The sequence below is a fragment of the Paramisgurnus dabryanus genome, chromosome 3, assembly GCF_030506205.2.
Source record: "Paramisgurnus dabryanus chromosome 3, PD_genome_1.1, whole genome shotgun sequence".
Lineage (NCBI taxonomy): Eukaryota > Metazoa > Chordata > Actinopteri > Cypriniformes > Cobitidae > Paramisgurnus > Paramisgurnus dabryanus.
The window spans coordinates 35,237,851-35,246,271 of record NC_133339.1 but is presented as its reverse complement, the minus strand read 5'-3'; the positions used below and the strand labels follow the sequence as shown (position 1 = coordinate 35,246,271).

The 8,421-nt window shown below is 37.5% G+C and overlaps 1 long non-coding RNA gene across 1 annotated transcript; it reads left to right on the top strand.

The window, feature by feature from the left end:
- The first annotated feature begins 6,672 nt into the window (after positions 1–6,672).
- LOC135742932 (uncharacterized) lies at positions 6,673–7,216 on the top strand. The gene is made up of 3 exons (XR_010530384.1): positions 6,673–6,919; positions 7,013–7,066; positions 7,164–7,216. It is a non-coding gene; the product is annotated as an uncharacterized lncRNA (long non-coding RNA).
- The last annotated feature ends 1,205 nt before the right edge of the window (positions 7,217–8,421 follow it).

Genomic DNA, 8,421 nt, shown 5'->3' with positions numbered 1-8,421 from the left:
GCACACTGTATGATTTTAAGTTGCTGTTAGGTCACATATCGGATTGCAAATATCAACAAAGCTTTTAATCTGTGATCTCTTTACCTTCATATTAAGCACTTTTAATGGGGTAAACAAACACGTCTAATTTTACAGAATTTTTGGAGCTACATTTAGAGGTTGGTCTAAATACTCACATCTGAGGATAAATCCTTTTTAGCATTTTATTTAGACAAAGGAAAAACTATAAGAGTTTTCTGTTTCTTATCAATATCTCAAACGGACTCATGTGAAGTACGCAGACAGCTCCACTCCTGAGAAATCCTTTCAACACAACCCAATTAAATAAATAACGTTACATCCACAAAGCCCAGAGCTTCTACATCCATCAACACAACCATCCATATTTAGCACTCTGTCTTTAAACATTACATCATATGACAGCAGTTCTTGGACCGTGTAACAGATGTACTTCTATCCTCCAAACTTATAATTGCTTTGTTCTTACAGAAAGATAAAGTCACTGTATGTGACGCTCTGAATATAGACCAGTATTAAAGCTGCACTTCATAACCTTTCCATTATCTCTTTCTGTGTGAAACAGAAAACTACAGGTTACATTTTGTACGAATATTCCAACAAAATCTGAACCAACAGCTGAAGTATACTTCATTTTATTACACAGTGCTCTGGAAGGCTTAATTCTGATTGGTCAACATTCTGAGGTTAGTTGTTCCCAAATATAACAAGTAGGAGTTTATTATATAATTTCAAATAAATTAAATATAAGTATGCTAAATTAATAACATAAATGAGATTTTATTTACCAATGATTAAACCAGTGGATTTTTGAATGCCGAACTCTCCCCTATATAGCTCAGTGGTAAGGCATTGCATTAGCAGTTCAAAAGCACATGGGTTTGAACCCAGGGATCACATGTTGAAAAAATGTATACCTTGTAATGCACTGGAACTGTGGGTTCATCAGCCGCGTGTGAGGCGTCAAATTCGCGTCTACCGCATCTAGTTTGCCGCTCAAACATTTTGAGTTTACTCTCTTCATTCACGCATGAAAGCCGCGCGTGAAATTCTGGTCATCGTGACATTCACACGGAAAGTCGTGTCATGGGAGGGGCATCCGCAACTTTGCTCGCTTCCTGTAATCATGTCACCACTGGAGCAAATAATCCTGATTGGTTAACGTAGTGCGTTTTTCCACCAAAGTTCAAAATTTTAAACTGCCATGTTCCCTGCGGCAACACTCAATTCGCACCGCGAGACCTCCAGACGCGCGTCAACGCGTCTTTACAGTGACTTAACATTGAAATCACTCGCGCTTGACGCCTCTATCGCGGCTGGTCTGAAAACAGCATAAGTCGCTAGGAAACACTTTTGTATTTCTTACCAAAAAGCTAATAACATATATTTCATGTAGGCCTACACATTTGCGCATGTGGCCACGGAATAAGTTGGATAATGTACAGCTTGTTGATTCCAAAGTGATATTCCATCATGTAAGCGAAGTCAACTGTGATTACAAGGTGTTTGATTTCATTTATTTATTTATTTTTGGGCTTATGAGACGTCTATTAAATTCTCACTGACAGCCCAATTTTTACCTTGTTTTAGGCTTTTAACGTCAGGGCTGTGTTTGAACAACCATTAGATGCCTTTCAAATGCAAAATTGCTTGCTGGGAAACATTATAAAATAAGGGTAATATAAGAAGACAGTTTTGACCACAGATTTCTTTGTGTACTTGCTCAACAACACATTTTTGTTCTTTTGTTTTTGTTTAATTTAACCAAAAAGCATTTAAAAGTTCCGCTAAATAGTTATAATTATGTGTTCAACGATAGTTTCAGCTTTAGCCACTGTGGGGAAAGTTTGGAAATTGAGATAAAATTAAACCAGCTGTTCTCGGTTCCCTTTGAGACCAGTCTGGTCTAATCCGGCTCATTACGGTAAGGCCATAGCAGCACATTAAGCTGAGCTATTTGAAATGCGTTGCGTGGAAATAATGTGGGAATATTTCATTGCCTCCGTTTTGGTGACAATAACGATCATCCGGGCTCCAGCTGTGTTTCTAAACTACAACATATGAGTAATAGCACCTATCATTACCCAAACAATGGCCAAGAACGAGGCCAGCCATGCATGACTGTACAGCCACGTGCATGGATACGGACAGATATGGATCCGCGCCTGCTGCTCTCGCGCAGGTTATTGAAGTGCCTGTCGACCTCTCTGTTAACACTGCATGAAAAGTGGAATTTTCGCCAGAATGTGGCACTGTAGATTGTTGTGAAACTCCAAGTATACGACTGCGCATGACAATTTGCAGCCAACACCGAAAACTGCCATAAGTTGTCAGAAGTTGACGTGGGTCTTGCTCTGAAGTTGTCCCCCCTTCCCCTAATTCTAGGGGAGGCTTTAACATGTAAATGAACATGCTGTGAGCTATACAAATGCAAATGAGGGTAGCAGCTGGGGGAGTTTTACTCAGGTGACATTCTGAGAGGTTTTAAACTTTGATTTTAATAAAATCTCTGGTATCAGTATAGCCAAATTACAAACTCTTAAATTGTAGCTTGAATTGATTTATTTTCAAAGTATGCTACACTGTTAACCCAGATATTGTCTTAATGATATAAACATTACTTAATATTTTGAGTTTTGGACATATACTTAAAAATATATTATACCCATAATCCTTTGTCCCTGAATATTATGATTATTTAAGCTTTTTTACAGAATTAAGAACTAATAAGAACTTTAACTACTTAAATATTTGTTAAAATGTCATAGAGGTTTTTTGCTCTAATATTATTCATGTTGTTTAGTTTTAAATGATAAATTACCATTTTTGTTAATGAAAGTCACCGTTCAGGTGATCAGTGTTTATTGACATAAACAGCACATTGTACTGTATTTTTCGCAGTTTTGTGTGTGTTTCAGTGGAGAATCAAGTTTATTCAATGACTGACTTATTCATGAGTTTTGTGTTATAATACCATTTATAACACTAAGAGAATTATAATTATAAATGAATTAAAAATAGAAAATCTTTCAACTCAGTTAACTAAGCGGAGATGTTGGACAGAGTAATTCAAAATCATCTTTAAGTTTAATGACAATCATTTATCAAAATATTTTCTTCATCATTTATCACAATACTATCAAAATATTTTTCCCTAATTTTTTTTAAACTATCCCTTTAAGTAGATTCAGTTTGTCCAGGCCAACAGTATATATGAATATCTCTGTATGTCATTAGCAATAACCAATGTTAGGTAAAAAAAAAGATACACAAAACAATTTATTTCAACAATTTTAATTGTTTTAACAGAGTTTTAATCAGGCTCAATTTGTGCATTCTATGCAAACAACATAAAAACAACATGTCAAACAACAAAATGTCTGTCTGGAAGGGAATGAAGCAAGGAAACTTGTGCAATTACATCACAGCTCAAATACTGTGCATAGTGGCATGACTACAGTTATTGAATTCACATACTGGTAATCCTGCCATACTTGTCCATCATATACATCTCCTAACACACCCTTTGGCATTTCCCGCTTTCGCCTTTCATCTAATTTCTCTTCAAATCCAAGTCTTTTAACAAGTCCTCCCAGAGACTGCACAACACTCTTGTATTAGTAAGAACGTATTGGATGGACATACTCTTCACTGCTCAAATATGTAGTCTTGCTTAGCAAGGCAGAGCCACATTTCTTCCTTAATGCAGACCTCTGCTGTGGGTGATTATAGAATGGGATGTGACCACAAGTCCTGCAAACCTTTGTACCATCCCGTCTGAGCTCATAGGTTTCAGTAAGCATGTACACTGTCATACATTTTGGACAACCCACATACTGTAAGAAGTCGTCACGGAGGATACCAGTCAATTTCATCATGCCCAAAAGTTTCATTAACAAGTGTTCTGGTTTTTCACTTCTGGCCTGATCACTTCCATGCTCCTCCCCATCTTGTAAGTGAGGATAGGGTTCACTCTGCTCCTCAGCAAGGATTTCCCCCTCTTCATCCACATAGTCATCCTATGAAATTTTAAAGGACATATTTAAAACACATGCAATGCACATACTCAGCACCACCATTAGACCATTAGAGATGGAAAAGCCCATCGTTAATATGGCCATTTGAGATTGAAAAGTCCATCATGAATGTGGCCATTTGAGATTGAAAAGTCCATCATAAATGTGGCCATTTGAGATTGAAAAGCCCATTGTTAATATGGTCATTTGAGATTTAAAAAGAACATAATTAATATGTTCATTTCTCATCAATAGGGCCATTTGAGTATGAAAAGATTTGAAAACTGTAGTTGAAAAAGATCATGTGCATCTCAAACAGCTAGCTTTAGTGCAATGAACCAGTTAAGTACTTTGTGGGAACTTCATCCACTTCAACTTCATTTTAGGATTTTTTAATACTTTATAAAGTGTGTTTATACTTTAGTTGCTTTCATTAGTTAACTAACAGAAATTTAAGAGTGGAAAACAATCATGTGGGTGAAAATTGTTAGGTTTTCCCATTTCAGCTCTGGATTAGCATGTATTGAACTTTATACTAGTATATCCAAATGTAATTTCATGCTTACCACACAACAGGAGATGTCCAGGAAAAGACGAATGCTTTGGTCATCTGCTGTTTCGTCTGAAAAACAACAAACAGAAGATAACGTTATGCATTATAACGCGATATTCCTATTCAATTATAATTTACTATTAAAATAACAACAACAGTGATAATCAACCACATTTAACTCCAACGTTTTTGTTTAACTTGTTGATTTTATTTTACTTTACTTGCTGATATGTTTTAGTATTGTTTAAAATGATAACATACGTAAAGCAAGCCAAGCTTATATAAAAAATATGTATTTATGCTCACCGTTGTCTGAACTGAAATTCGCTGGGTGCGTTTCTTCAAATTCTTCAATCACTTCTTTTTCTGGGTCCTCGGAGTGCATTTCACTTTCACCAATCTCTCTAACTCCAGTAAAGTTATCTTCCGGGTCTTTACACATGACGGGACATCACTCACAGCGGATTCATGACTGGGTAGCAGCAGGCTCTGTACGTTATCTGACGTAGCCCTTTTGGATTTTTTTCTCCCAAACTCCATTTTTTAAATAGCGCTTTCTGTGGTCAAAATACTGTGTATGACACACTTCAGTGTTGCAATGTTTACAGAAGCGCCGAGGTCGTTTCTTCAGTCTTGGGACTTACATCTTTCAACTGACAGCACACTGTGTTGATTTCACACTAGAGGCTGACATTTTGTCGGGAATCCTGTGGGTCCCGCGGGTCCCGCGGGATTCCTGTGGGATCGGGAACAAAATCACTATTAATCACGGGATTGGGACGGGACAGGAAAAAATGTCAGCGGGAGTGGACGGGACCGGGATCGTAATAAAACTATGATACCCAACTTTATACACAAATATGCAGTTTCTATAAATAAACTTAGTTAATATATTGTGTGCGTGCGTGCCTGTGTGTGTGTTTGCATGTGTAAGAAAGGTTGCATGAATGTTCACGGATGCGTCTCCCTGGTGCATAAGTGCTCCAACGCAGCCTGAGCGCTTATGAGAAAAGGGAACAGCAGCAAAGAGTATAGCGGCTCTGATCAAACGGAGAGATAAGTGTGTGACAAGAGTTGTGTTGCGAAGAGATTTCCTGCTGTTTGGATAGTTTCTGTGCTTTATTGTGTGCATCAGTGCCGAATAGTACGTTTTTTTCTAGTTGTCTTTAAATTAGCAGCAAGATTAACCGCGTCTTTTATGTTACATTGTCAGTTATCATTCATAATGTAAATGAAGCTGTTAGATAGCGTGAATCTTCTCATTAATAGTCATGGTACCCAGTTTATATTTGTGTTAGTTTATCTTGTACATATTTATTCAGTATTATTTCCTTATATTGGAGATTGTATAGTTCTAATACTTATACAGTTATTTAACAATTCTAACAAATATAGTTATTTACTGTATGTGTTATCTGATACATGTGCTAGTCACATTTTAGAACATATGACACCATTTCGCGGTATCTTGTATATTTTTGCATATTTTGAACTTAATTACAGCTGTTAATGCTTGTTATTTAAACAAATGTATATTAATGTTCTTTCATAAGGCTTTTATTCTTGTTTATTATTTGTTGTTGCAGAACCACACAAACACAGATACTTAAGTGCATATTAATGGAAGGTTTTATGCCCATACTGCAACTGTGAATTAAACACCCATAATCCAATTATTCGTCTGGTTCTTGTGTTCTGGACTCCAGACTTTGGGTTTATTAAACTATTGTAGACATGGAGTGAACTATGTATTGTTTTTCTTTTATTTGCTGTATTCCATTTTCTGGAGAAAATCTAGAAACCAGCTCAGCAACTGGTCCAAAACAGGATGTAGAGCAGATTAAATCAAATTCTTTGTATGAACTAAACACTAGTTGAAGAAAAAAATATATGGGAGCGATACAGGAGCGGGAGTCAGTTTAAACAGGAGCGGGATGGGAGCGGGAGTCAATTTACCAGGAGCGGGATGGGATGGGATTATTTTTTAAACTTTTGTCTGGGAGTGGGACGGGACAAGATTTATTTCTATGGGAGTGGGACGGGACAGGAGTGAAAATCCACTCCCGTGTCATCCTCTATTTCACACAGAGCTTCCGGCACATCGCGTTTGTTGTTTATATCATACGCATGCGCACACGTCTCACAAGATTTTCCTTATATCAATAACCTCGCATGTGATTGGAGGAGCCCGACAGGCTTCTCGCCTTCGTCCAATCATGTGCGAGGTCATGGTCACGGCTCACACAGCAGTGTCGACAAGCGTAACAGACGTTTGGTTTGGTGTTTGTAACTCTCCAAGAAGAGCAGACGGGTGCACAATCCCAAGATTGCGGTAAGAATAATTTTATGTATAAGCATATTTTTTGAAGTAGCCCAAGCTGTGTGTTTTATAACTAAGAGGTGTTTTTTGTCTTGTAATTTACAGGAGGCAGTACGGCGTCTCTGAGGCACACTGCAGGCGCTATGAACCAGAGCAAAGGTAACGTTACGATTTAAAGAATATGTTTTTATTCTTGTATAAGGAAATAGATACGTTAATAGATCCGAGCTTAAACCCACACATTTTGTTTTCACAGACTAACGTCGCCTCATAACAAAGCCGTGACCTCCGATTTGCTTGGGGCTATTGTCGTGGAATTTTAGCCGCATCAAATAATACTCACTAAGAGTCAAAGTCAAGGATCACACAGACACACTGTCGACAGAATTTTCTTTGTCTGAATTTTATATATTCTGCAGAATAGGCTCTCACCCCCATGGTGCAAGAAGTTTAAAAACCTAAGAGCCCCGATCACAAGGCTGAACACACATTTATAGTAGATGCTGAAACACGTATAATCATCAGTTACCACGTCATTTAGAGAAACAACCTTCAATTCGTCACTGATTAAGAAACAAACAGTTAAACATAAATCTAATGACATCATAAAACATATGTCTTGTTCTCAGTAAACTCTACCGTTTACTGGGTTTCTAGCTAAATGATTCATTCGTTATCTTATCATATAGGACTGCACATGATGTTTAAGTCCTTGGACATTTGTACTTGCTGAAAAGACAGAAAGAGCATAATTCTGTACGTAAGCAGAAAAACATGATTCTCATGTGAAACACACTCAATGAACTTTGTAATTAAAAAATGAAAAATAGGATGAAAAATAAAGTATAATAATATGAAAAGAAAGCATAATAAAATCCTCCACTACACTCCTCCCTTTTTATGATTTATTCATAACTCCATTTACTGTCATCGTTACGTAGCTCTGGTTATTACCCTTAACCATAGTGTGCATATAGTTCTGTGCAGTTGGAAAAGTAAAAATGCACACACACATAGTATGATCATGAACCTCATTTTTGAAAGGAGAAAAATAGTTCGTTTTCTTGAAGAAATTGAGCACAGTTAGAGTTGGGGTCGTGAGCCCTTGATGATTCTGGATTGAGCACAGTTAGAGTTGGGGTCGTGAGCCCTGAGCACAGTTAGAGTTGGGGTCGTGAGCCCTTGTTGATTAATTTCCTTTGTAGGTTTGGGTTTGGTAGGACCACACGGTGCAGTCGTGCCAAGCTATCCTGCTTTCTTGTTCGAATGAAATTATCTTAGTGTCTAAATTAATGTGGGGTCTCAAAGCTGGTGTTGTAATTACAGTTATTAAGCTGCAAGCGTCGTGTCGATTACCCACATTAAAGATGTCGTGTGCGTGTGTCCAAACCAAACCCAGAATACTGGAGTCGTCCTCCAATACTTTGTGAGCTGTTGCAGTTCTCTCGTGTCGTTCTTCGTATAAACTTGCAGTATACAGGTATCTGTGGTTCCCACCAATACGAAAAAGTGGT